At 43.4% G+C, this 27847-nt stretch overlaps 1 protein-coding gene across 2 annotated transcripts in view; it reads right to left on the bottom strand.

Annotated features, from left to right (window-relative positions):
- Positions 1-4961, bottom strand: part of TNFRSF19 (TNF receptor superfamily member 19) — a 118788-nt gene extending 113827 nt beyond the window's left edge. Inside the window, exon 1 of one of the 2 annotated variants that reach the window (XM_047869144.1) lies at positions 4422-4961. The gene's annotated coding sequence lies outside the window, so the exon portion shown is untranslated. The remainder of the gene's footprint in view (positions 1-4421) is intronic. The other variant, XM_047869219.1, reaches the window with a different exon arrangement.
- Positions 4962-27847: the final 22886 nt, after the last annotated feature.

The raw sequence follows: 27847 nt of genomic DNA, 5'->3' as shown, positions 1-27847 counted from the left end.
AGTCTGACCAAGCAGGTGGCAGATGTCTGAGTTCTGTCTAGTGAAGCAGAGGGAGAATGGTTTATGTCTTGAGATCCTTTATAGCTATAGATTCTAGGCTAACTGATGGAAAGCTCTATCAAAAATTTCTAATAGCTCTTATAAAATATATCAGAAGAGGGGCACCTGGGTGGCTCAGTCGGTTGAGCGTCCGACTTCGGCTCAGGTCATGATCTCATGGTCTGTGAGTTCAAGCCCCGCGTCGGGCTCTGTGCTGACAGCTCAGAGCCTGGAGCCTGCTTCAGATTCTGTGTCTCCCTCTCTCTCTTCCCCTCCCCTGCTCACGCTCTGCCTCTCTCTGTCTCAAAAATAAATAAAAACATTTAAAAATAAAATAAAATAAAATATATCAAAAGAAAGTAAACTACAGAACCTGTTTTTTGGGCAAAATCAAGTTGGCTCTATATAATTCTTGTGATGGAAACAATTAACGGTCTAGCCCTAAAACAAAAGAACCCAGGGTCTGAAATCAGATACACTCAAGTGCTGCCACTTAATTAGCCTTGTGATCTCGCACATGTTGTCTATGAATCTCTCTGAGACTCACTTTCCTCATCTGTACCATGAAGGAGACAATTATAAATTTAAATGAGAGAGTGTTTGAAAAAACACTGTGAGAGTGCCTGGCACACAAGTCCTCAATACGTATCAGTGAATTAATTAATAATTAGTGAATTAAGAAATATTAGCGACTGTTATGGAATAATAATCTGTAAAGGTTTATATGAAAACTTTAGGAGGATGATAAGACTTGGGGATGGCTATGTGGCCTTAAGAGCAGTATCTACGTTCAAGCTTTATAGTCAATCAATAAGTTGAATTTATTCGCAAGAAATGTTTTTTTCTCAAGGGAAAAAAGGAACAGAAAGAGTTAAAGAAAACTTGTTCAAGGATTCTTAATGTAATCAAACGTGGCACGGAACACAGATCACGTACAAGCCATATGAAATTTGCAAAGTAAAATCTCACAAAAATCCCACAGGGAATCTCCCTCAACGAATAACGACATTTCATTCATTATTAAACTTTTCAGGGACATCTTCTCGGAAAATATGAATTCCTGGAAAACACATAAAGATTTACTTATATGATGCCCAACTTGTATATGCACACATACACAGGCAGACTCACACAAATATATAGAATTGCACATTGCGCTGAGACTTCGACTTTTGGTAAAAATTATTTTAGGGGCACCTGGGAGGCTTAGGAGGTTACATGTCTGACTCTTGATTTCACTCAGGTTGTGGTCTCACGGTGGTGAGATTGACCCCTGCGTCAGGCTCTTTGCTGGGCATGGAGATTCTCTCTCTTAAGATTCTCTCTCTCCCTGTCCCTCTGCCCCTCCCCTGCCTGCGTGTGCGCTCTCTCTCGCTCTCTCTCAAAAAAAAAAAAAATCATCTTAAACATTATGGTCCAGCATGTGTTCAGACTGCTTAGAAATATAGAAGCAGGGGTGCCTGGGTAGCTCAGTCGGTTAAGCGTCCGACTTCGGCTCAGGTCATGATCTCACGGTCCATGAGTTCGAGCCCCGTGGCAGGCTCTGTGCTGACCGCTCGGAGCCTGTTTCAGATTCTGTGTCTCCCTCTCTCTGACCCTCCCCTGTTCATGCTCTGTCTCTCCCTGTCTCAAAAATAAATAAAAAAAAAAAGTTAAAAAAAAATACAAAAGCAAAAGGAACAGGTAGAACATAACCAGACGAATTCAGCTAACTGACATCTATTGAGGAAACAAAAATATATACTCCATTAGGAAGTGGCTATCTTACTCTTTATCTTTCAGACTAACATTGTTCTCTGTTCAGCTACATAGTGCATTGAATTTGTTGTGCAGTTGTTAGAAAATAGACGATGCGTGGTGAAATAGAACACTGGATTAGGACTTGAAAAACCAGCCATGTGACCTTGGTTAGGAGAGTCAAGTTAACTTTTCTCTAATCTCAGTCTGCTCATCTGCAAAATGGCTGTAAAAATTCCACCGGCTTATTTCACAACGAGATAGTCAACTCCCTCATTTAACGCTGGAGAAAAACAAGTAGTGAAGTGACTCTCTTAAGGTCACATAGCGAATCAGGACTAGAAGATTCTTTTGAAGACTTGGTCCTTCTACAGTAACAACGCTGCCATTGAAGCGATAGATAGGGGAGTGCTTTGAAAAAAATGCAATACAAGGGTGTCCTTCATGGAAGTATTATGGATCAGGGCTCCTTAAGTCACGATTGAGCTCATCATGCGGCAATTAATTAAGAAATGCCTTTCGACGCCATACCTGTAGCTCAGCAATAGCCATCTTCCTTTTATTTTTTTTAATTTTTTTTCAACGTTTATTTATTTTTGGGACAGAGAGAGACAGAGCATGAACGGGGGAGGGGCAGAGAGAGAGGGAGACACAGAATCGGAAACAGGCTCCAGGCTCCGAGCCATCAGCCCAGAGCCTGACGCGGGGCTCGAACTCACGGACCGCGAGGTCGTGACCTGGCTGAAGTCGGACGCTTAACCGACTGCGCCACCCAGGCGCCCCAGCCATCTTCCTTTTAAAATCAAATACAATCTGTTAAATTTCTCAAGAAGTAAACAATTAACTGAACTAATTCAGAAACTGAAGTGGATTTTCAAGGACTTGACTTGCCCAAGCTAGTTTTCTACAAAGCCGAAATGAATCAGATAATTGCTGATTCTCCCTTTTGTTTAGTGCTGAGGAGTGTTTGTATCTGTTAAAATGAACCTAGTAGAATAAGCAATCATTTAAGAAATTTTATGAACCCCAAATGTAAACCAAATGATCAAGTTCCTCCGCGTGTTATTTCTTCAGGCATCTTCTCCACTGGTTACTTTAAAAGCTTAATTTTCTTTATTGGAATGTGAACATGAATACTGCTTTTGTGATTTAAAGAGGATTTTTTTCAGCAAACAATTGAAAGAATCGACCTAAACTGATACCCCAGGATATTTTGAACTGGCTTTGTTACACTGTCAGCAGAACAAAAATTTAAATGCCTCTCCTGGCGTCGTGACTAAAAACCAACGGTTAAATCTCTTAGATTAAATTCTTACCGACACATCTCTAAAATATAGTCAGCTTCGTATGGTTTTAAATAATATCCTCTTAACAGTTATCACAGTTTTAAAATTAAACAAACAGTGCTAATTACCCTCCTTCTAATGTCTGGAGGAAAGTTTAGAAAGTAATTAAATTAATTGGCTCTGAAAAATTAATTACATATGAAATGAGGCTCATTAGACCTTTCCTGTTTCATCAGAATTTCAAACTAAAGGATAACTAATCTTATCACTTATAATTTCTTTGTGGTTCAGCTAGCATAAAATATGCCATTGTGATGATAATTATTTTACTCAAATAAAGACTAGAACACTAAAGTGAACTAATGTGAACACAGACTCTTTTGCACTGTATTAAAATCTTGCCTCTCCATGTAAAGAGTTCTCTGTATGTGTGTGAGTTGTGCGTGTGTGTGTGTGTGTGTGTGTGATCGCTGAACTGACAAAAAACAACAGTTAACTTTCAGATTTGGCACCCACTGCAAGATATATTTTGGTTTTGCCAAGTGGAGTATAAACCAAAGTGAGAATTTGACTAAAACCTGTGTGGAGCATGGCAACTGCTGATTACTCAGATAGTTTTCATAAACAGTTGGCAACTTTTAACTGGCAGCAGCTGTCACTATAAATTTAAAGTAAATGTTAATTTAGGAATACCAACGGCGGGAACGTTTCTGTAAACAAGGCTTGTGCTATTTCCAAAGGTTACAGAAAATCACTAGAGAGTTTTTTAGACAAAACTTGGCACAGCTTTACCCTCTCTGGTTTAAAAGTCCTTCATTTTTACACCCAAAAGGCTTTAATCGTACTTGAATGCCTTTTCAGTGATTCCCTTGAGGATGCAAACTGCATAAGGAAATGTAGTTGATGGGTTTACGTCTTGGAGGTGAGAGAATAAATAAACTAAGGAACAGTCTTGCCAAAGATGCAGTATACTCTTTTAGGTAAGAAAATAAGGAAAGCCTTGGGGCGTCTAGGAAAGTTCTTCGGCCTGTTTACTAAATAAAGTAACCTGTAAACACTCAACGCAATTACAGCTTACAGATCTCAGGCTCCGAAGGCGGGTTGTATGCTAAAGTTAGCGCTCTGTTTTCTCCTGTTTGAACAACTCCTTTCCAAGTGCAGTTTGCACGACCCATTGCCAACGCTTTTGTGTCACCTCTAAAAACGGCATGGAGAATCATAGTTACTCTGATACACCCAGGAAACACAATGTGGTATTCAAGCAGAGAAATGCCCGCTTTTAATTGACTGAAGCCGTCGTTTCCTGAGAGCACACAGGAAAAGTGAAGTGAAAGCTACGACAAAACATAAAATTTGTACCTGCAAACGTGCTGAACTCTTTCCAGGACTCACCCTTTCGGCAACTCAGTTTCTCCGTGGCAGCATTTCTGTGCCAAGTGCTGCTACCTTCCCAAAAATGTATGTCAGCACAAGCCCGGACGAAACTTCAAATCCAGGAAAATAAAATTAACCATGCAGATCAAAGGCAGACGAGCAGGGAGATGAAATGCCGTAATCTGATCGGCGATCAGTTGCAGAACATCAAAGGCAGGGCTAAGTTTATATATATGCATGGATATCAAGAAAGTTCCCTTTCCGCAGGTAGCTGCCCTCCCCTCCTCGTCCACAAATTCTTTTGTTTCACACGGATCACGTTGTTTTCCTCTCTCTCTCTCTCTCTTTTTTTTCCCCCTTCCCCTTTGCAACCAGGCGATACCCGTGGCTCTCCCAAGCTTGAGCTGAGTGGCTGGATCCGTAGCCTTTTCGGTTCCCAAGCCGTGTTATGGATTGTGTGTTGGAGGCTTTGCCTACTGCCAGCGGGTTCTGCTTGATCCCTTTCATCTCGCTGAACTGCAGATCCCATGACATCATTCAGCGCCGTGGGACTGGTAGGAGAGCTATAATTCAGCCTGTGGGGGAGCAGAGCTCCGGAGAAGCCAGAGTCTGCCTGATTTCCAATCACGTTAGGCTAGTGTGCCTCACGCAGCACAGTTTCTGTTATCTGTTTCCCAGTTGGAAAGGACAGCGATTGCGGGAGGTGATAAGATCCCTGATCCATCTGGGTTCCAAAGGACTGCCTTTAATTGCCTCTTCGTTGATAAGAATCACAATTTTTTTCACAAAGCCTGGGTGTCAAATATTCAGAGTAGTTAAATAGCACTCTAAGACCATTCCAGACAACACCCAGGGGCTCTGCTGCAAGGAGAGGGGAACATTTTAAAAATGTCGTCTTTGGGGCGCCTGGGTGGCGCAGTCGGTTAAGCGTCCGACTTCAACCAGGTCACGATCTCGCGGTCCGGGAGTTCGAGCCCCGCGTCGGGCTCTGGGCTGATGGCTCGGAGCCTGGAGCCTGTTTCAGATTCTGTGTCTCCCTCTCTCTGACCCTCCTCCGTTCATGCTCTGTCTCTCTCTGTCCCAAAAATAAATAAACGTTGAAAAAAAAATTTAAAAAAAAATGTCGTCTTTGTCTGAAGCGTGACCCATCTTTAAGGACTTAAAGCAAACTGTCTTTTCCTGGAAACTTAAATTAGTAGAGGTTGAACACCAGCGAAACGGTGGTGTTTCAATTAAAGTAATTACTCCGCGGATAACCAGCAATTAATCACTGGCTAAATATGTACCACCCTCTCCCTTAAGCCTGAGGGCAGAGACTTACTCTTGGTCTTTATCGGGGATTCTGAAAACTATATTTTAAAACAACATGCAGTTCTTAGTTTTTATTTTATTTTATTTTTTTAACGTTTATTTATTTTTGAGACAAGGAGAGACAGAGCATGAACGGGGGAGGGGCAGAGAGAGAGGGAGACACAGAATCTGAAACAGGCTCCAGGGCTCCGAGCTGTCAGCACAGAGCCCGCCACGGGGCTCGAACTCACGGACCGCGAGATCATGACCTGAGCCAAAGTCGGATGCTTAACCGACTGAGCCACCCAGGCGCCCCTGTAGTTCTTAGATAGGTGTAATTCAGTAACGCCTGTTGAGCATTTTTTAAATTCACAAAAGAAAAGGACTCGGTAGAGGAAAGCCGTTGCCCCGTGCTAACCCCAAAGCTATCCGTGCCTTCGGGATTGTTTCTCCTAAATGCATAGTTTGCACTTGTAACTCACAAAAAATCACCACGTTGGTCTCATTCTCCGTAATTTAAAATGAGACCTGTTGCACATTATTTAGAGTTCTCTTAACGATCGGTTCTTGACAATGGCCGATTCGATACAACAAGATGATTTTGTTTTTAGTGTTTATCAAAACAGAAGATCATCAGAAATTTTGTCTTCATCACAGTCCGGGGTACAGGGCATCTCTGAATTCCAAGACCACTCTTTCATGGAATGAAGGAAAATGTTCTATTTTCTAAGGGAAATTTGCCAACTTTTAGAAGGTCAGGTGAAAACATTTTTGCAAAACTGAGAACACAGTAGAATCTAATCATTCTTTATGTAACTTCTCTCCCTAATTTGTTTCGTCTAATTTTTCCTGAAAGTGTACTTTATAGTGGGTTCTGTGAATCTCGAACGAAATTTAATAGCAAAACATTGGCTTGAACAGCTACTGAGCTCAGTATAAATGACATTTAAATAGTCACGTTTCTTTTTCAACACTTCTTTTATAACTTTTCTACCGCACACATCATTGCTCGAAGAGGCCCAGAGCGCCAATGGTGTTTGAAGTGCAGGTGTCATTCTTTACGACTTCTTAAAAGCAGGGCAGGAAAAAAATCCTGGGATCCCTGGACTCCGCGTAACATTTCTGGCGATGCTAAGGCAAATTCAATGAAAACATTTCAAAAGACAAAATAGTTCCGAGTGGGCATGTGCCCATTTCTTCTTGGAGGCCACCCACCCCTGCAACCAGCATGAAACCCCTATCCCATCCCCCTGCCCCCTGGAATAGGGCCTCCCTAGAAGCTGACGCAGGGAGTCAGAACACCTGGTGCTCTGCACGGTTGGTTGCAGCGGCGAGTAATCCTAGGGTCTTGCCCGAGTTCAATACCGGCAGAAATAGGTGAGGGACTGACTGAACGAGGACTCTTACGGTTTCACCGGGAGCTTCCAGGAGGCGTTTGAAAGCAGGGACTCACACGAAAACCAGGCAAATGATCCTTGATGTACACAAATCTCATCGAGCGAGATTTGCTGTGCAAAACACGCCTAGCAATGCAGTACCGTCTTCGATGGGAGGGTTAATTCCCCGAGTCACTGAACATTATTATGAATTGGTCCTCCTGGGGCCAAGACCCGTCCCCCTCGCCCCCCACGTGTGAGATGAAAGGAAATTGAGGTTAGGGCCCCATCTGTCGCCAGGAGCAGAGTGTGGCTGAAGGCCCTTCTGGAATGAGGAGGGACCTCTTGACCCGGGGCTCATTAGTGCTGTGCTTTGGCCCCACGGAGCTCCCTGCACTGTGGACATGTGGCCTGGACCATTGTGCTTTGTGACCAGCACCCTGAAAGCAAAGCTTTTTTTCTTTCCCTCCAAGAAACTTAGACGGGTGACGTTAAGTCTGGTGCCACGGTGATAAGAAATACGTCACTCCACTCTACGTCGTTACCTGTTGCAACAACACGAGGGGAGAACGTTTTATCGATGACTCCTAGTGCCACGTCACCCGTGAGCGGCTTTTGTTACTCTTCCCCAAATGGCGTTTCAGCCACCTGGCTGTGAGTGGTGCGGGGACCGCGATCGGATCCCGGGTGAGGAGCTAGCTGCCTGCTAGTTTCACTGCACCTGAAACGGAGGAAGCTTCCACTTGTCATATCAAAGGATGGGGGGGGGGGCCTTCCTGGGATTCTGGAGCAGGTGCCTCGCATGCCCCTCCGTCACCACCCACTGCTATTTTCTTCCCAACAGCTGACACAAGCTTCTTGGTTTCTCTGCTTTGACAGGAGAATCACATACACTCCTGCGATGGCGAGATACAGTTTCGGGTGACAGATTTTTCCCCCCCACTAAGTTTCAAAGTTCTTGGAGTTACCTGGACCTCTTTTTTAACGCCGTCTCTTCTCAACTTTTTGTTTCGCCACATCCTGGGTTATACATCAGCTAACATAGTTGTAGGTACACAGATTGGGAGAAATGATTTTAGAACTCATTTCATGGACCCGCTTTCCGTGTGTGGGGGCCGCTCGATGCTGCGGGAGGGGCAAGGGTACTGGAGTCTGACTTTTTTTTAATCCGTAACTTCATGACAGCTTGGACGATGTGGGCGAGACACAAAGCTTCTTTTTCCTACACCGCAAGAAGATGACAGCATCTGCGTCCACCAGCTTCTGTAAAGCCGATCAAGCGGTCCCACTGGAGTGTATATCCAAAGGAAATAAAATCGAAGAGGGAAGAGCTCCGTGTCCCCATGTTCATTGAAGCAGCTTTCACTACAGCCAAGAGAGAGGAATAAGCTAAATGTCTGGTGACAGATAAGTGGATAGAGAAAATGTGGTATATCTGCACAATGGGGTATTATTCAGACTTAAAGAGGAAGGAAAAGTTAACATTTTTGACGGTGTGGATGAACCTGGAGTGGATAAGCCGTACAGAGAAAGACAGATACTGCAGGAGCTCATTTATACGTGGAATCTTAAACCAGAAACAAACAAAAAGCCCCACTGAACTCATAGTAACAGGGAGTGGAGTGGTGCTTACCAGAAGCTGGGGTGTGGGGGGAAAGGGGAGATTAAAACAAAAAACATCGGTTACCAGGGGCTTAGGGGAGGGGGCCATTGGAAGTTCTTGTTCAATGGGGACAGATATTCAGTATTGCAAGACGAAAAGAGATCCAGAGATGACAGTGACGGTCACGCAAAAATATAAATGCATTTAGTACCACTGAGGGGTGCGCTTAAAAATGGTTAAGATGGTGAATTTAATGTTAGTGTACTTTACCAAGAATTTCAAGAGGGAGAAAAATTGAGAATCAAGCAGAGAAAACTCTCAACAGAGAAGCTAAGTTTCATTTTTGTTCCCTGTGACGATTAAAGAATGATAGTGAAACACCGACACTTATTTGGAGAGCAAACTCAAATTTGAGTTGGGCTCGATCTTCAGAAGGATCAGCGCAGAACATCACCCTGTCCTGGGTCTGGTTAATGTGAGTCCGAGGTGAGCCCGGATGTCCTCAAGTCCTTTAGAGGCCAGGGACCACCCTTCCATTATCTGTTTATCTTCTACATGACCTTAAAAAGAAATGTTTCAAGCCTGTTAGAGGTTGAATTGTAGCCCCCAAATTCGTATGTTGGAACCCTAACCCCCAGGAACTCAGAATGGACGCTGGTCTTTACAGGAGTAATCAACTAAAATGAGGTCATTAGGGTGGGCTCTAATCTAATATGACCAGCTTCCTCATAAAGGCTGGAATTTGGTCACAGAGACATACAGATGGAACATGACGTGAATAGACCCAGGGAGAAGACGACCATGTATCAGCCAAGGAGAGAAGCCTAGAAGAGATTCTCCTGCAGCCTTCAGAAGGACCAACTCTGTCAGTATCTCGATCTCAGACCTCTTGCCTCCAAGAGCTGTGACGGTCTATGTCTGCTGTTTAAGCCGCCCAGTCCAGAATAGGTACCACATTACATCAGTCCTAGGAACTGAGACAGAGCCCCCCGACACTTCAAAAGTCTTATATTCTCACCAGAAAGCTTCCTATCCACTTCCTAGAAACCTCTCTTGGCTCCTGTGGGCACCCCCTACTCTGGCTGGACTGCTTCCTCCCCTATGGGCAGAGAGTTTCTTTCGTCTCCAAAATGTCAGTTCAGGGGTACTATTGAGTGAAGCAGAACACTGCTGAAAGTAATTGAAGACAGGAATTAAAGCACAAAATTTGGCTGTTATATATAAAGCTGCTAATGAACCCTTGTGGACAAGTCTTTGAGTGGATATAAATTTTTATTTCTCTTAGGTAAACACCTAGAAGGAGAAATTCTGGGTTATAGGGCATAGCTCTCTCCTTCTCTCTCACTCTCTTTCAAAAAAAAAAAAACTTAAAATAAAAAAAAGGAAAAAGAAATTGCCCAACTGTTTCCCCAAGTGGTTAGATCATTCTACATTTTTGTCCACAAGGTGTGAGATTCCCATTTGCTCTACATCCTTGATAACACTTGATAACACTCATCCTTGATAAGACTTGATAACACAGTCTTTATAACTGTAGCCATTCAAACGGAGCCCACTGGGGCCTGATGATGGTGTGAATTTGCGATTTGCTGATGCCAGTGCTTAACTTTTCTTACACGGATAGGCCTCATTTTATGACATAGCTGCAGGTTGACAGAAACATCAAGTGGTTAATACAGAGGTTTCCCACGGAACCCCTAGGCTTTGTACACACTGTCCGGTATCATTTGCACCTTACGTTAGTGTGGTGCACTTGTAATTAATGAATCAGTATTGATACATTGTCATGAACTGAAGTCCTCAGTTTACACTGAAGCGCATTCGTTGTGTGGTACCAGCCTATGGATGTTAACAAATGCGTGATGTCATGTATCTACCATTACAGTATCGTACAGAAGAGCTTCACCGCCCTAAAAATCCTCTGTGCTCTACCTGTTCATCCCCAATGCCCTGAACTCCTGGCCACCAGCAATCTGTTTAATGTCTCCACGGTTTTGCCTTTTCCAGGATGTCACATAATGGAAATCGTACAGTGCGTAGCCTTTTCAGATTTGCCTCTTTCACTTGGGGATATGCATTGAAGGCTCCTCCCTGCCTTTTCATGGCTTCATAGTAGCTCTTTTCTTTTCATCGCCGAATAACATTCCATTGTATGGATGTGCCATGGTGTGTTTACATATCGCATAACTACGTCGACATATTGGCTACATAAAACTTGGTCTCTTCCAAGTTTGGGCAGTTGTGAAAAACGTTGCTGAACATCTTTGTGCAGGTGTTTGTGTGGATGTAGGTTTTCAATTCAACTGGGTGAATAAATGCCTAGGAGCATGGCTTCTGGATCATATGATGAGATTACGGTTAGCTTGAAAGAACTTGCCTGTCTTCCAAAGTTACTGCACCATTTTGCATTCTTCCATGCAGTGAGCAAGGGTTTCTGTTGCTCTGCATCCTTGTCAAGTGGTGTCAGTTTTCTTGGATTTTAGCAGAATGTGTCATGGTATTTCATCATTTCAATTTGCAGTTACCTCGTGACCTATGACATTGAACGCCTTTTCATGTGCTTACTTGCTACCTGTACGTCTTCTCTGGTGAAGTTCCTATTCACATCTTTTGCATATTTTTTTGTTTTTATTTTTTGGGATTCTCAAAAAATTTATTTAAATTCAAGTTAGTTAGCATACGATGTGGTTCTGGTTTCAGGAGTAGAACCGGTCATTCGTCACTTACGTATAACACCCAGTGCTCATCCCAGAAAGTGCCCCCCTTAATGCCCATCCCCCATTTAGCCCGTCCCCCCACCCACCTCTGCTCCATCAACCCTCAGTCTGCTCTCTGTATTTAACAGTCTCTTATGGTTTGCCCCCCTCTCTGTTTTTATCTTATTTTTCCTTCCCTTCCCCTATGTGCATCTGTTTTGTTTCTTGAGTTCCACATATGAGTGAAATCATATGATATTTATCTTTCTTTGCCTGGCTAATTTCGTTTAGCATAATACACTCTTGTTCCATCCATGCTGTTGCAAATGGCAAGATTTCATTCTTTTTGATTACCGAGTGGTATTCCATTGTATATCTATCTATCTATCTATCTATCTATCTATCTATCTACGTATCTATCTATCTATCTATCTACCTATCTATCTATCTACCTATCACATCTTCTTTATCCATTCATCAGTAGATGGACATTTGGGCTCTTTGGCTATTGTCGATAGCTCTGCTGTAAACATTCAGCACGTGCCCCTTTGAATCAAGCATCTTTATATCTTTTGGATAAATACTTAGTAGTGCATGACACAAGACATGAAGAGACACTTTTCCGGAGAAGACATCCAGATGGCTAACAGACACATGAAAAGATGCTCCACATCACTCATCATCAGAGAAATACAAATCAAAACCACAAGGAGATACCACCTCATGCCTGTCAGAATGGCTAACATTAACAACTCGGGCAACAGCAGATGTTGGCGAGGATGCGGAGAAAGAGGCTCTCTCTTGCGCTGCTGGTAGGAATGCAAACTGGTGCAGCCACTCTGGAAAACAGTATGGAGGAGCCTTAAAAAATTAAAAATAGAACTATTCTATGACCCAGCAATTGCCCTAGTAGGTATTTATCCAAAGAATACAGGTGTGCTGTTTCGAAGGGACACGTGCACCCCCATGTTTATAGCAGCACTATCAACAGTAGCCAAAGTATGGAAAGAGCCCAAAAGTCCGTCGATGGATGAATGGATAAAGAAGATGTGGTATATATATATACAATGGAGTATTATTCGGCAATCAAAAAGAATGACATCTTGCCATTTGCAACTACGTGGATGGAACTGGAGGGTATTATGCTAAGCGAAATTAGTCCGAGAAAGACAAATATCAAATGACTTCACTCATATGAGGACTTTAAGAGACAAAACAGATGGACATAAGGGAAAGGAAGAAAAATTATATAAAAATGGGGGGTACAAAACATAAGAGACTCTTAAATACGGAGAACAAACAGAGGGTCACTGGAGGGGTCGTGGGACGGGGGATGAACTAAATGGGTAAGGGGCACTAAGGAATCTACTTCTGAAATCATTGTTGCACCATGTGCTAACTAACTTGGATGTCAATTAAAAAATAAATTAAAAAAAAAGGAAAAAAATAAATAAAAATTAAAAAATTAAAAAAATAAAAATCTTGTATTGGAAAAAAAAAAGGGGGGAGACAGGATCCCAAGCAGTCTTGGTGCAATGAGCACACAGCCCGATGCGGGGCTTGAACTCACAAACCACGAGATCATGACCTGAGTAGATCAAGAGTCGAATGTTTAACCGACTGCACCATCCAGGCACTCCGCCTTTGTACCTTTGTAAAAAACAAAAGACACCCCAGTTGACTATATTTTGTGTGAGTCTGTTTCTGCATTCTATTCCCTTCTGTTGACCCGTGTCTTTATTAGTCAGTACCGCACTGCATTTATTTACCGTAGCTTTATAATAAGTCTTGAAATCAGGTGGTGTCAATGCTCCAACTTTTTTTTTCCAGTATTTTTTTGACTATTCTAGTTCTTGTGAATTTTCATACAAATTTTAGCATAAGCTTGTTGAAATCTCTCAGGGGTTTTAACTAACATTGTGTTGAATGTGTGGGTCTTACAATTGACATTGCAAAAGCTTCCAATCTATGAATGTGATCTCTCTCTCTCTTTCTCTCTCTCTCTCGGTTTTCTTTGATCAGTGTTTTAGATCTGTTGCTATAAATATTCTTCACATATTTTACTAGACTTACACCTACGTATTTAATTGTCTGGTGTTGTTGTATATTATGTTGTTTTCTTAATTTTGAATTTCAATTGTTCATTACGAATCTAGAGAAATACAATTGATTTTCGCATACTGACCTTTTATCCTGTTACCGTGCCTGAATAACTTCCCAGTTCTAGGATTTTTAAAAAGCTTTTGGGGATGTTCTACACAAACAATGCTATCTACAAGTTGAGATTGTTTTATTATTTCTCCAATCTGCATGTCTTCTGTTTCTTTTTTCTTGCCTTATTGCACTAACTAGGACTTTCATTAGATGTTAAATCAGAATAATAAGAGAAGACATCCTTGTCTTTGCCCTGCTCTCAAAGAAAAAGCACACAGTTTTCACCATTAGGTATAATAGTAGCTATAGGGCTTTTTCATATGCTTAACAATTTGGGGAAAGCCCTCTCTATCCCTAGTTTTCTGAGCGTTTTTATCATAAATGGATGGTGACTTGTAGGATATGATTTTTCTGCATCTATTGAGGCGATCATGTTTTTTTTTCAGTTTGTTTATATAGGGAATTACATGGATTGATTTTTTTTTTTTTTTTAATAAATAAACATTAAATTAAATTTTTTTTTCAACGTTTATTTATTTTTGGGACAGAGACAGAGCATGAATGGGCGAGGGGCAGAGAGAGAGGGAGACACAGAAACGGAAACAGGCTCCAGGCTCTGAGCCATCAGCCCAGAGCCTGACGCGGGGCTCGAACTCACGGACCGCGAGATCGTGACCTGGCTGAAGTCGGACGCTTAACCGACTACGCCACCCAGGCGCCCCACATGGATTGATTTTTACATGTTAGGTTAGTCTCGCATTCTTGGGATTTGATTGTGATATATGAGCTCTTTATATATATTGCTGGATTCGATTTGTTGATGTTTTTTGGCCTGTGTGTTCATGATGCATAGTGATTTTTAGTTTTCTTTTCTTGGAATGTCTTTGTTTGGTGTATGGCTTGGGTATAGGGCAGTGCTGGCCTCCTAAAATGAGTTGGGAATGAGTTACTTCGTCTACTATTTTATAAAGCACATAAAGCTTTTTATAAAGCATGTACCATGGCATAGTTGCCATTTATAATTTGTAAAAAATGACTACATTAGAACTTTTCTAACATGATTCAAAGTCAAGACATATGAATTGTACGAGTCTCAGAGTTTAGTATTGTTTTTTTTTTTCTAATTTCATAGACTATTGAAAGCAAGTAAGAGATGTAAAGAGTTTGGAAAAGGAAACTGTTCTAGACAACTTACCACCTTTCAATGTCCTAGTTAGAACCATACGACTTAGGTGGATGGTCTCTCGCACGAGGTTCCCTTGGTTTGAAGTCCAGTACTTTGACATACACTTCTGAGGATGAACAAGTCATTTTAAACTTCAGATTCCCTCTCTCTAAGATGAGAATAATAAGAACCCTGCTCCTTAGTTCTTGTCAACATTAGAATAGTACTGTTGCGTAGTAAGTATGGAACACATGTTAACTCTTGACTATTTTAAGCATTGCTAAAAAAAAAGACATGTTATTTCTGACTGTAACAAGTGAGAAAAAGTTGTTCCTCTTTGGGAGAGAAAGCACTCTGTATTCCTCTTTTTAAAAGCATTTCTCATCTTGAAGCCAAAAGATATTTTGCATTTTGGCAGGCAACTTGTTTTATAGAATCTGAAAGTGGATAACTTTGAGTTTTAGAACTTGCTGCTGTGACGTTTCAGTATTATACAAACAAAAAGTTCAGTGTATCATGATAGTTTTTATTAAAAAAAAATTTTTTTTAATGTTTATTTATTTTTGAGACAGAAAGAGACAGAGCATGAACGGGGGAGGAGCAGAGAGAGAGGGAGACACAGAATCGGAAACAGGCTCCAGGCTCTGAGCCATCAGCCCAGAGCCCGACGCGGGGCTCGAACTCACGGACCGTGAGATCGTGACCTGGGCTGAAGTCGGACACTTAACCGACTGAGCCACCCAGGCGCCCCTCATGATAGTTTTTAAAGGGGATACTTCATTCCTGTTCATGTTAGAAGTCAAGGTCGAGGACGCGCCATTCTTTAGATGAATGTTTAAGATTATAATTAAGATTCTCTCAAAATAATACGTGAAGTGTGTACCAAGTTCAATGACTGGTAGGACTTTCATATACAGGTACAGCGAGACAGGGAGTGATTCCTCCGGTCTCAGAGGGGCAGAGTCCCCCAAAACAGAGAAGGACGTTTGGCCTTTCATAAGTGCCCAAGCTGAGCGTATGGAGGAGGGCAAGACTGTCCATGGAGGCAGGGAGGAATAACTGGGAACACAGCAGGGGTGATCTGTGTATGTCAGGGAGGAGGGAGGGGGCAGCATTTTGTGATTCTGCTCTCCTGGTGCGGTGTGGGCTTCTACCGAGAGGGGCAAAAACTTGGTACTGGGAAGGAACAAGAATTCTTGTGCTAAGATTAAGGGCATGGTCTTGCAAGGCTGCACATGACATGGGTGAACGGTGAGGACTTCAGCCAGTAAAAGGTGGAGGAATCCAACTGGTAAAAAGTCCGGAGAGTGACCACAAGTGAAGGACTCTGGGGCCACATGCACATGGGACCTGGCGGGAGAGCCTTTATCATCAGAGACAGTGAAGTGTCCAGCCCTCCCTCAAATGTCTCCATGATGATCTGACAGCTCCTTTGGGGTCTCCAACGGGTCGGCAACATGGTGGCACTTTGCTTTCTTATGCGTTCTGCAGTTATTGACAAGAGCTCCCAGTTAACTCTCCCCCTTCCGCCTGGCACTCTGTTAGATTCACAGTTCGAAGGCTACGAGAGGGAGGGTCAGGAGAGCTATGTCACTTTCCAGGGTCCCATGGCTAAAATCGACCACAAGAGCATATGACTCTACAGCTCTGCTCTGTTACAAGATCACACTATTTCACTATTGTTTTCTGTTAATTAAATATCTCTCTAAAACGCTGTTTTTGTTTTCACGAGTAGGGAGCCCTGCCAACCTAAGTGTTAATAGCCTCTGTAAATTAATCTAGGCTTCTCGCGCCATAGGAATCCCCAACAGGAGGCTTATGTGTCGGGCTCTGAAAAAATGTTAAATTTCCAGCATTGGGATTTATTCCCCCCGATTACAAAAACAACACGTATTAGTTATGGAAATTTGGATAATTAAAGAAAAACAAAGTAAGAAAAAATCACTCCTATCACCCATAATTCTAATTTATTCTCTTTTTTGAAAAGCTGTGTAGTTTTTGATAATTAAAGCAAGAAGTAAAAGTATCGTCCTGCTCTCAGAAGTGACCCCGGTCAACAGCTCACCGAACATACTTCTAAACAGATATCCTTTTGATTCGAGGCCACTCCCAGTTGCTGCCTCGAGCGCCGCTGCCCTTTTCCTTACTGGTGGACGCCGACTAGAGAAGGTGGCGAACGTGCCGTTTTCTGCCAAGCGTGTTCTCGTCTCCTATTTGTTTAACCTTCCAGTTGCTACCCTAAGTACCGCCTCGGTGTGATATTTAATACAGGAAATGCGTTCTGCTGCTTTATCTCACAATTGTATCTGCGCGCAAAGCGTTATGAAACAGATGCCTCTGACAATCGGTCCCTTTATTGGGAAGGTCTCTGACACCGGGAGAGAGACTGTAAAGTAAGACACTGTCCCCAGATGAGGTTCCTAAGAAAAAGGTCGCTTGTGTTGGAATTTGAATGGGTTTTGCACCCTGTCCTCTCTGAAGGTCTAGCGTGAAAAGAGAACCATGACTCAGAGATGAGAACATCGGTCCGGGAGTCTGTAACGAGAGCTCAAAGACAGAGACGTGTGCACTGGAGAGGATCCCTCCTTACTTCCAATCCAAATCCATCACACGGGGGGCAACACACATGCCTCCTGTGCACGTGCACACACACACACATGCACACACACACACCATGCACTGTGCACACACATACACACACACACACACACACACACACAAAGGCGACCGTGCTGCATTCTGCTGTATTGTTTCATGTTTTATTGTTGGAATGTTTTACTTACTTATTTTGAGAGAGGGCATGAGTGGGGGAGAGGCAGAGAGACAGAATCTGCTGTCAGGGCAGAGCCTGGCGTGGGCTGCATTTCGCAAATCACGCGGCCGTGACCTGAACCTACATGGGGGGGTCAGACGCTCAACCGACTGAGCCACCCAGGCTCCCCATCTGCTGTATTATTTTAAAACTTACTTTTGTCCTAAGCATACCAAAATGCTAGCGTGATATTCGTTTATTAGTGGCTAGTAGGATATTTCCAATTATTTTGTTAATATAAATGTACCATAGGTAATATTTTTGTCAGAATGTGCTTATATTTCTGTAGGAAAGATTTCTAGAAGATTGTTAGGTCAAGTGACATGCATTTATAGTTTTATGGTAATGCCACATTACTCTCAAAAAGGTCATACTAGGGGCGCCTGGGTGGCTCAGTCGGTAAAGTGGCCGACTTCGGCTCAGGTCATGATCTCACGGTCCGTGGGTTCGAGCCCCGTGTCGGGCTCTGTGCTGACAGCTCAGAGCCTGGAGCCTGTTTCGGGTTCTGTGTCTCCCTCTCTCTGACCCTCCCCCGTTCATGCTCTGTCTCTCTCTGTCTCAAAAATAAATAAATGTTAAAAAAAAAATTTAAAAAAAAAGGTCATACTAGTTAACATTATTGCCAGGAGTATATGAAAACGGACTGTTTTTTCCAACTTTCGCTTTGCTTCACATTGAATTTGATCAGCATTTTTCTTTCTGGGGCCAATTAGATAGGTGAAAAATATATCTCACTGTTTTTTTTAAATATAATTTATTGTCAGGTTAGCTAACATACAGAGTATACAGTGTGCTCTTGGCTTCAAGGGTAGATTCCTATAATTCGTCGCTTACATACAACACCCTGTGCTCATCCCAACAAGTGCCCCCCTCAATTTTCATTCCTTCTTTGCGTCGAAGTGAAGAGGGGCAGTTTTTCACAAATTTATTGGTCATTGTGTTTCCACTATTGTGACTTGCTGTCTTTATCTATTATTTAACATGTTCTGATTGATTTGAAACAATGATTTTTATATTATAAATAACAATTTATGTATTACATATGTTATAAATATTGTTGCCAAATCTGCTTACTTGTGTTTTAAACTTGTCTGTGTTCGTATATCGTATGTGCACACAACACAATCAATCAAATCGATTATTTTTAGCTTGTGGCGTACTATTATCTGAGACTCTGCTCATTTATTACTTTATTTTGCGCTATTGTGTTTTATTGAATTGCATTTCATTTTATTTTACATATTTTCCCTCCTATCCTCATTTCTAATTTCATTTTCTACCCCCTTCCCCAGTATGCACACCGTACCTCGATGCACAAAGAAACAATTTGATATTTTCTTTCTTCCGGATTTCTGGAGTTTGTGTTATGATTAGGAAAGGCTATCTCCTCTGAGTTAGAATACCCTTGTTTTCAACAGCAATATCAAGCCCCCAAGTCACCTTCAGAATACTTAGCTTACGTACTAAAGGGTTTTCAGTGTTTGTATGTCTTACAATGTTAATATTTTTAGGACAACTGTTTTTAAGGTATAGTCTCTTTCTGCAACAGTGCAGCCTAAATTTACACACGGGGAAAAATTCTTCAGTTTCCCCTCATAAGTGGGCTGGCTCCTCACCTTTTCCACGAGAAGAAAGACAAATGTTTCTCTTCACCATGCCATGAAGTCTGGGTTTCCTTGAGCCTATTTGGATCTATATGGATGGTCCAAAATCTCCCTTGAGATTATGCGCCTAAGTCAACCGGGCTGTGTAACAAAGTACCATAGACTGGATGGCTTAACAACAGACATTTATTTCTCACCGTTCCGGAGCCTGGAAGTCTGAGATCAGGGTGTCAGCAGCCAGCTGCCTTCTCAGTCTGCCCCCACATGGTCAGGGTAGGGGAAGTGACAGAGAGACAGAGACAGAAGCAAGCTTTCTTTTGTCTCTCCTAATAAGGGCACAAATCCCACTTTGAGGGCTCCGCCCTCGTGACTTAATTACCTCCCCAAAGTCCACCTCCAAATACCATCACATTGGGGATTAGGCTTTCAACATATGAGTGGGGGGCGGGGTGGACACAAACATTCAGTCTCCAGCATCATGTCACTTCCCTTGCCTATAGGATGGAGACAGAGCTTCCTCCTAAGACAGTGGGTCATCTGACCTTCTGTGAGCTTCCACACAATTCCTTTAAAAGTCTGAACTTTGGGTTCCAGGAGCATAAATCCTATTTTGTTTGGCAATGCATACCCAATGCCCAGCATACGCCCAGCACACCGAATCCCCAAAGCTGGCACGTAGCAGGCTCTGAAAGAACATTCATTGAATGAATAAACGAGGGGGCGCATGGATGAATGAATTTAGTTCTCATATGTGGGACTTCCACTTTCCTGTGTCTTCTTCTCAAAGCTGTTTTGTCCAACGGCACCTCCTGGGCTCCTCCTACCTTTGCTCTCCTTCCTGCCTCCTTCTGTCTTGTCCTTGCATTTCCTCCTTCGCCTGTGAAGAGCTGGCGATGCAGAGGGAAAGGGATCTTTATCGTACCCTGATGGAAGGTTTGTAAATTTGTATTTGGCAACACGGCTGTACTGATCTAGTCTAGTTCCGGGGACGCACCCATGTGTGTGCGCAAGGACCACCGACAAGGGTAGGCATCTCCGCATTATTTGTGTGGCAGGTGAAATGATAGTTTCACCCCTGCGCTTTTTGGAGATCAGAGAAGAAAAATTATTGCTCGTGGTGCCGTTTGCCCTAATGACTCACGCAGAGGCATTCTTGGTTAATGTGGAGGAACTAGAAATAGTAATCGGGCCAGGAGAGAGGTTGATGCAACTTTGACACAGTTCGGCCAAGGTCATTGTTTTGTAAGGAATAGGGTCAGAGTCAAGGTAATAGGAGAAACAGGCTTGATCACGAACTCCTCACATGGTTTTGTGATGAGTTATGTTTTCTTCAGGTACCTCAGGGGGTTAATCAGTTTCAGCTTCGCTGGTGGAGAGACATCAAGAGCTGCCCATTTCTGTCCGTCCTCTGTCTGTGGGACAAGGGCTTGGCCACCTCTCTAGAGATGGGAGCCTAACAGAGAGGCTCCACGGAAGTTTGGTGAAGGCCTCCTCCGTTACCCTCTAGTGGGGGCCAACTTTCCTGATCGAGGGGTGGGGGCAGCGGGTGGAGGGCTTTCGTGTCAGAACCTAGGAGGACTGAGAGATGAGGCCCAGGGAATCAGGGCACCTGGAACGCCCTCTCCAGAACTAAACAGAGGCACATTGCCCATCTTGGCTGGAACGACAGAGGGAGTTAGGTGAACAAAGGAGCGATTGTTGGCCATCACCTCACTCAATTTCCTCCCATCCTGCCCACCAAGCTGAAAAACCTTAGGATATTTAGCTCGCTCATTCTTCCGGGGGAAGTGTTACTTACAGGGCTCTTGGAAGCGAGTGTGTTTGATCTGAAAAAGATGGGAAGTTGTATTGATTTTTGGCAAGAGCGCAGCCCCTCAGCTACGGGCCTTCTGAGAAGCACCAGTCATCTTGCTGGGGTGCACTGGCAGAGGGGAACGCCAGCCAGCAGAGGACCCCAACTCCAGGGACTAAAGCGCGCCCTCCCGGGTCCACCCCCCTGCCCCCAGGGGGCACACAGCCACCTTCTGTGGGACCAAAATGAGGGGGAGGCTGTGATCTAGAGTACCTTAGGAATTAGTGAAAATTAGAAACAACCCAATTGTTCAAAACCGAGCAACGGTTCAGTAGATGGTGGAAATACACTCTCTAGCTATTTGAAAACATGACGTGAAATATACGGAAGGACATCTATGCTATTTGTTGATTTTTTTTTTAAAGCAAGTTGCACAGCAATCTGTGCTATAAACCCATTAAAAATTCTCCATATGCATGGTATACATTTGCATACATGCAGAGAGAAATAAAACGGGAAGAGTGGTAGACAACCAGAATAGCCTGCTCTTTCAGGAAGCTTTCCCTAACGTCACCGGGGATGGATACCCCTTGTCTCTCCCTCTTGAATGACCCATTTCAACCCCTACTGTCTCTGTCGTAGCATTTCTCTCAGTCTTACAAAGTGGTTTCCGCTCCCACTGTGCACATTAGACCCTGGGCCCTTTGAAGGCAGGACCCACGTTGTACCCATTCATACCACCACCCTCAAGTCTAGCTGAGAACCAACCGGGCAGCCGATGAAGAGCGAGATCAGGCCGGCAACACGTCACTCGGTACCTTGCGATGCAGCCCACCCCCCACAGTCATCTTATGGCTGGTGAAGGGTGTAGGTAAAAAGAAACGACACAGTCCCGACTTTCATCTGGTAGGGTTGTCACGAACTATGGCGAGAATGCGCTCATGGCCCTTGGCCGCGCAAGGTCTCATCTCCGACTTCGGTGGGCCCCATGTGAAGCTCGAGCTAGGCGAAGAGGTTGCAGCAGGCAGGACTGCTCATTTGTGTGTGAGGGAGAAGGCCTTGCCCCTCAGCCTAAGCACCTCACTGTGTCCGACAACAGGTGGGTTGACCTTCAGGGACGCCCGGCTCCAACGTCGTTTTTCCGCTAGGACAAAAGCTGTGCTGTTTACGAACCTATTTTGCGATTTGGAACGAATCTATTCTAAGCTGGAATAACAATGTGAAAATTTGGAAGTCTGGCAGAGGAAAAAATGTCCTAGAATTTGCTAATCACTAAACTGAGATGGTCACACGGAGTCAGAGAGGGTTGCATTTAAAAAAAACATTTTTTTAATATTTATTTATTTTTGAGACAGAGAGAGACAGAGCATGAACGGGGGAGGGTCAGAGAGAGGGAGACACAGAATTTGAAACAGGCTCCAGGCTCTGAGCTGTCAGCCCAGAGCCCGACTCAGGGCTCGAACTCATGGGCCGCAAAATCATGACCTGAGCCGAAGTCGGCCGCTTAACCGACTGAGCCACCCAGGCGCCCCCCCCATTTTTTTTTTTTTTAAAGATAAAGGTATTGCCATATGGTGGGAATCAGGTCCCATTGTGGCAAAGACCTGGGATTAGCCCCTGTTTGGTCACCAGTCTTGTGCCTTTTGGAGAAGTCACTCAGCCTCTCCGATGACAATGGTTACCTCAAGCTTGTTTCTGGCTTTTAAAATTCTGTCGTCCTAAACTGGGCATTGTTTGATTAACAGAGATGCTATGTAGGGAACACATACGGTGACGGCAACTATTCAAAGGCTTTCCTATTTGTATACGTCAATATGACTTTGCCGCATAAGTCATACTCTGCCAAAAAGTAGATGTAATGTCACTGGTGGATGTGAAAGGATGTGAAAGACGTTGGGCAGCAGGTAGGAGAAGGTAAGTGAGCCCATCAAATGAGGGGTAACAGAGGCCAGAAGTACAGTGAGATATAATGATTCCCAAAGGGAGTTATTCAGGCTTAGTTTCTGCTATGGACGTAGCGGATCTCACGCTTCCCATGGTCTCATTTTGCAAAAGCCTCGATTGTTATTTTTGGGACTATTTCCTGCTATTCTAGGTACGCTGTTCTTTCTTTAGTTTAACCTTTTTCTGTTTCACCTCCAAGCACGCAAAATAAGGACTTGCGTCCTCTAGCAAGGAGGCACCTTTTAAAAAGTTAACACCTTTTAAATATTTGTAGACGCTTATCAAGTACCCAGGTACCCCTCTCCGCCGTTACTTGGCCAATCTACACACCGCCAGGTCTTTTGATCTTAACACGCAAGTTACTCCTTTGATCATTTTGGTGCCTTGCTCGGGATCCTCTCCACTGTATCAACTTACTTCTGTTAACAAATATCGCTCCGAGCAGTCCAACTATAGTCTTTGGAGAAGCAGATTGCAGAGAGAATATTCCTTTACTGTTCCATGATGTAAATCTCTGCAGCATTTGGCCCAGCTCAAGACTTTCTCTATGACTATAACTAAAGTCATTTCAAGCTTACAGTTAAACAAGCTAGCCCTTCTGGTTTCTCACAATAATAAAATGTGGGGTGGCTTTACCCGTGGGGTAACAGAAAGGGCTGTTTATCACCATCTTCTGCTGATGAATTTGGGTCCACCTTCTCCTGATTGGTCGAGCATTTCAATTGAAATAGATAAGCTTTAAAATACGAATACCACTGTGAGGGGATACATTGACCTCAATTTCCACAAAGATGTAACCACACTGACTACATATATTTTCTAGAACTTTTTTTAAAAATTCATTTTAATGTTTATTTATTTTTGAGAGACAGACAGAGACAGAGCATGAGCAGAGGGAGAGGGAGACACAGAATCCGAAGCAGGCTCCAGGCTTTGAGTCAGCACAGAGCCTGTCGCGGGGCTCGAACCCATGTACTGTGAGATCATGACCTGATCTGAAGTCGGACGCTTAACCGACTCAGGCACCCAGGCGCCCCTCCTAGAACGTTTTTAATTCTGGGGCCTCGAATTAGAAAATTAACCACAGAAAGGGAAAGGGGCAGGGAGAAGTTTGCAACAAGAAGAGAAGAAAAACTCAGGTAAATGTTATATTGTAGATTTCATCATTTGCCTTAGGGCCAGTCCTGCTCTTAGGGCTCCTTTGGGGACTGGATCAGTGCCCTGTACAAATTGGAAGCCATATTTAGCCCCTCGTATGGGGTGTGGCGCAGAAGACGGCCAAGAAAGAGGGGTTGAATAACTAAATGACTAGTTTTTGTTAGGAATTATCTGTTATCTCTTTGGTTCTGTTACTCGTTCACTGGGTAGACGAGTACATAGTCTCTTTTCTAAGTTATGCCCTGTTTTGTAATATGTTATCTCTTTTTTTTCCTCTATAAATTCGTGAGCATTATTCTCCAAATCTATTTTTTTCGTGTGATGTTTCAGTTTCCTGTGAAAATTTCACTATCCCACCTAGTTCCATTTTTCATCATCCAAAAAAGACAGATTCCATGTCATCCAGAATTGTGCTTGTTCAATCCAATGTGAATTAATAAAGGGATTATTAACAGGATACTGTCTTCTCCAAGACCAAACGTCACATTCCTTGAAATTCGTATTTTTGCATTATAAGCAGTAACACAACTCAGCACCTTAATTACAGGGAAAAGTGTGTAAGTGAATGCAGAGATTTCTAAGGAATTTTTACCTAGACAACAGAGTTTTGTAGATTAAAACCAGCCCCTTTGCGTTACCTCAAGAAGTAAAATAGAAACCTTCTGTTGGAGGCCAGATTTTCCAGAATTCTTCGTGGCTGGCTTTCCAAAGCAGACCTTGCCACTCGAGGTAGCTGTTGAAGTTTGTGAGTGAGATGCCAAAAAACTCCCAAAGAAATGTTCCTGCTGGAAACTGCTTAGGGACCAATGCCATGGTGGCATCTACAATAGGAGTTTTAGCAGATTCACACTTCAAAAAGTTTTGAAGTTAGGGACCTATTTTTTTTTTTTTTTCCTTCTAGTCTATTTACTCTGCAATGTCATATGCTATCTCTGGAACATTTTCCACAAGGAATCGGTCCTTGGTTTTAAAGTGGTAAGAAGCAACGAAGACAAAAAAAAAGACAAACCAAAAAACAGACCCTTCACTATAGAGAACAAACTGATGGTTATCAGAGGGAGGTGGGGGGATGGGTGAAATAGGTGATGGCGATTAAGAATACACTTATCGCGATGAGCACTGAGTAATGTATAAAATTATTGAATCCTTGCATTGTACACCTGCAACTAATCCAATACTGTATGTTACCTATACTGGCATCAACATAAATTTTTTTTAATGTCTATATTTATTTTTGAGACAGAGAGAGACAGAGCATGAGCGGGAGAGGGGCAGAAAGAGAGGGAGACACAGACTTCCAAGCAGGCTCCAGGCTCCCAGCTGTCAGCACAGAACCTGAGATCATGACCTGACCTGAAGTCCGACGCTCAACCGACTGAGCTACCCAGGCGCCCCTGGCATCAACATTTGAAAATAAATAAATAAACAAACAAATAGAAGCAGGTGCAACATCTAAAAAAAAAAAGAAGTGGTAAAAACTTTCTTTGTTTTTCTTTGTATCTACAATGTTTAGGAATAGATTTTGTCTAGACGGCCAGAAGTTTAGTCAGTTAAAAAATATTTATTATTATTATGTTTTATAAAAGCAAAATACTATGTTAGACACAGGGGGTGGGGGGGGGGGGAGGGTCATAAAACATAGCCCTGACCTTAAGGAAGCTCATATCTGGTGACAGAGACAGATGTGTACCCAGATAATCCTGAGCAGACATAGGGAGTTGGAAGAAAGCGTGTAGATGAAGGCTCCGCGTGGACTAAGTTAGGGTTTAGATTCCAAACTGAAATGCTTCCAGTAGCTTCCAGTCTACCAAGTGGTGGCTGTGCCAGGTAGTCGGAGGTATTGTTTTCATCTTGCGAGACGTTTCCCCCGCATTCATGAAACACGATTGCAATCTCTAGCTCTCCGGTGTCGTGCAGGGGATCATTGAGATTGGAAATCTGGCCGAACGCGAAGCCCATGAAGTTCATGCACCATAACGCTCATTTCCTCCCTATTCCTTCTGGGTGAGCGGCAGGCTTCTCAGCACACTGATCAAACAGGAGAAGCTCGTCTCACTCCCTTCGTTCTTCCTGAAGCTGATGAAGCAGAGTCGACTTAATTAGTCTCAAGTGGAATCTCAACTATTTATCCCAGAACGCGAGTGTGTCTGGGCGCGCCTTGCATCCACAGCACGTTTATGGCAGCCCTGGCCAGGTGGAGTTTCCAGAAACCCGATGAAGCAGGAGCCCCACAAACCTTTGCAGCCTGCTCCGTGGGGCTCACGATTCTACTCCAGCAGCACCTGCTATCCGGCGGCGCGCTGGCAAGGCTTCCCTTCCTTCCCCGGCTAGGGCCAGGCCCCTCACCCTCTCACGCATGCGTGCCACCAGTCCCTGGCCACCGGGAGGGTAGGCTGGCTCCGGCCGCAGGGCGGCGCTGCGGGCAAGGCGCGCACGGGACGGGGCACGGGTGGGAGGTAAGAGCCGCGGAGAACCGGAAGGGGGTAGGGCTCGTGCCTATTTAAAAATTAACCCCCATGGTGGTCTTGGTGTTAGATGAGTTAATACAATATACAACAACAGAAAGAAAGAAAGAAAGAAAGAGAAGAAAGAAAAAGGTGGAAAGGGAAGGAAGAAGGAAAGAGAAGCAAAAGGAAAAGTCTTCCAACCATTTATGTTCTGTGTAACCGCAAGGGAAGGGGAAAGACCTTTTCTCTCTCTTTTTTTTTAACTAAACATTTTTAGTTACACAATATTAAAACTTTTTTTATGTTTTTATTTATTTTTCAGAGAGAGAGAGAGAGCGAGTGGGGGAGGGGCAGAGAGAGAGGGAGACACAGAATCCAAAGCAGGCTCCAGGCTCGGAGCTGTCAGCACAGAGCCTGACATGGGGCTCAACGTGGTCAACCACGAGATCATGACCTAGGCCAAGGTCGGTCGCTTAACCGACTGAGCCCCCTGGGTGCCCCTTAATTACACAATATTTTAAATATCCAAAAGCATGCAGTTGGATCTCATCGAGACTTGACATTTTTCTTCATCAAAAAACATCAGGAAGGAAATAAAAGCAAGCCCCAGATTCACGATACGTGTATCTGAAGAAGACTTGTCCAGAACAGGTGAAGCTTTACAAAGGGTAAGCAAAGACAATAAACCTAAATTTTAAAGGGAGCACCTTGCAAACGAGGATGTCCGGATGGCCAACAAGTGAATAAAGGGGCTTAACATCATTGCTCATCAGGAAAATGCAAATTAAAATCTGAACTGAGATACACCACACACCCACCAGAATGGCTGCAATTTAAAAAGACTGACAGTAACAAGTGTTGGCAGGATCGGGGCCACTGCAGTTAGGACATTGCTGGTGCTGGTGTTAATGGTACAACCACTTTAGAAAACTATTTGGCAATTTTTACTGAATCCAGGCATATACAAGATTCGGATGGTCCAGTTCTAGAATATACGCAAGCGAGATGGGGGCGTACGTTTGTAAACAAATACGTTCCAGAAATTTATAGGTGCTTTCTGCATAATGGCCAAACCCTGAGAAAAAAATCAAATGCCCGCCATGGGAGGGTGCCGTGGAGGGAAATCATTGCGGTATATGCATGCAGTGGAATACTATTACTATACTATAGTAATTACTATTACTTTAACTTTTAAAAAGTGATCTACTGGTACATACGAAACGTGGATAAATCTCAATGATGTTACGTTGAGTGAAAGAAGGCAGACACATGAGTATATATATTGTATAAATCCGTTTATACGAATTTCAAGAAACAGGCAAACGTAACTGATAATAGAAGTCAGAATAGTGATTATCGGGGCGCCTGGG

Source organism: Prionailurus viverrinus, chromosome A1 (genome assembly GCF_022837055.1).
Source record: "Prionailurus viverrinus isolate Anna chromosome A1, UM_Priviv_1.0, whole genome shotgun sequence".
Lineage (NCBI taxonomy): Eukaryota > Metazoa > Chordata > Mammalia > Carnivora > Felidae > Prionailurus > Prionailurus viverrinus.
This window is presented reverse-complemented; position numbering and strand designations above follow the sequence as displayed.